The 1,972-nt window shown below is 34.7% G+C and overlaps 1 long non-coding RNA gene across 1 annotated transcript; it reads right to left on the bottom strand.

Annotated features, from left to right (window-relative positions):
• On the bottom strand, window positions 1-1,972 carry LOC111379522. The gene is made up of 2 exons (XR_002700056.1): window positions 1,860-1,972; window positions 1-954 (listed from the first exon to the last, which is right to left on the bottom strand). It is a non-coding gene; the product is annotated as an uncharacterized LOC111379522 (long non-coding RNA).

The raw sequence follows: 1,972 nt of genomic DNA, 5'->3' as shown, positions 1-1,972 counted from the left end.
CTTTTTCTTTGCCATTTTGTTGTGTGCATCGTTAACAGGTTTTCATTCAAATATATAGCTATTCAGAATTAGTCTTTATAAATACTTATAACACCACAAAAATGCATCATATAGGGGGAGCACTTGCATTACCTTGTCGAAGTCTTTTTTGAACCCTCTCCTCTAATATACACGCGCGGCATCCTGTAGTGGCTTCCACTCGCTTTAGTGAATTTCCTCTAGGAGCCAAAAGCCACCCAACAAAATTGAACTAGAGTTCATTCCAATTGTGAAGAATATTGAATTCGATCGAGGGTGAATCCAACCAAGCGTCTCCAGGATTATCAAAATCGCAGGCCATGTGCCTTAACATCCCCCTCTACTCTCCACCAAATACATCTTAATCACTCAGAAAAAACCAATCAAGTGGAACGAATATCAATGCAAGAATTCCCATAATTTCCAGACAAAAACAAGTAGTAGTCATCCAAAACTTTACCCTCCACTTGCAATTTCATTGTAAATAGTAACATATAGCAAAGCTCATTGAGCAACGAATACCTTTTTGGATATCATTGAGCAAATAGTAACCTATAATAATGTTGAGTGACTATTCATTAAATTACCCCACACATATGCAGAGAGTCTTCATATTTATATAATTGGGAGTTGTTCAAATTTGTTGAATTGGTCAATAAACTTCATAAGGATGCTTCCACAATTTATATAAAAGCCATATGATGTTTATTTAAATACATCATGTCATTAAATGTAGGGTTGGGCAAATCTCCCGAACCGAACCCGACGGTTCTTAAACCGAATCCTTCGTTGTACATTTTGCTGGCATTTTATCAAAAGTCAACAAAGCATCATCTACATCCATCTGTGCCAACACAACCCTGATCTTTACTTACCACAATGAAAATCTTGTATTGCGATCCAGTAGCGGAATCTCATACTTCAATGTAGTCATATCTGAAAAATCCCAATCAAATCATAAAGAACTTGCCGCCTAGCTTTGATACCACTTGTTGAACCCGAAGGCGATGCAAGAATTTTAATTAATGGACAATATGAAATATATATGATCACAACGAAGAAAACAAGATTAAAGTAAAGAAACTGAAGAGAGATAAGTAGAGGAATCGATGTTTTATTAAAGACAATATGTGGAGAGAATACTAGAATTCAGCAATAAAGTTTCACTTAAACTAAATGAAAAGCCACATATTTATAGAGACATACCAAACCCTAAAAATATCATGAAGATGGAAATAATATAAAAGACAATGTGGATTAAAGGAAATAATATTTTTCCAATAAAATCATTTGAAAATAAGGAAACAATATTTTTCAATAAAATCACGTGAAAATAATGAAACAATATTTTCCAAAAATAACCCTAATTTGGGGGCACGAAATCTAATAGTTGTAGTTGATGAAGAGCGACTGGGAGTGGATGGTCTTATATAAGATGTAACTGAAGAAGAGCTTGTGTTTAGAATAAAGGTTGATTTGTTGGAGATGGATGGTCGAGTCGCTGAACTGCTTCGAGTTGATCATATTGGGCGGTTGCTGTTTGACTGAGACAGCTAAAATTGGAATTGTTTTCTAAAAAGTGATTTCGGACAAATAGGATAGGAAGGTGATAGTTGTTATGTTCAAGAGAATGTTTAGTAGTTGATTACGTATCTTGTTCACTTAATAAAGACAAATAAAACAACAAAAATGCAAGATTTTCATAAAACAAGTGAGCATAACACGGTTACAACTAAATGTATTTTTTATATGGCATGAAAATGAGCCCAGCTAATATCATGCAGCAAAGAGAAATATGTAACCAATGCTCCTACTCAACTAGAAATAAAAGGTTGACGTACCCTTAAAGATTTTGTTGTAGATATTTATCTGACCAATGTACTGCTTCTCGCATTCCCAATACCTGGTCGAGATTCATATCCATCCAATGAAGGAACCACTGGAGTTCCAAGAA

Source organism: Olea europaea, unplaced genomic scaffold (assembly GCF_002742605.1).
Source record: "Olea europaea var. sylvestris unplaced genomic scaffold, O_europaea_v1 scaffold19987, whole genome shotgun sequence".
Lineage (NCBI taxonomy): Eukaryota > Viridiplantae > Streptophyta > Magnoliopsida > Lamiales > Oleaceae > Olea > Olea europaea.
The sequence above is the reverse complement of the archived record's forward strand: the minus strand, read 5'-3'. Positions and strand labels throughout refer to the sequence as shown.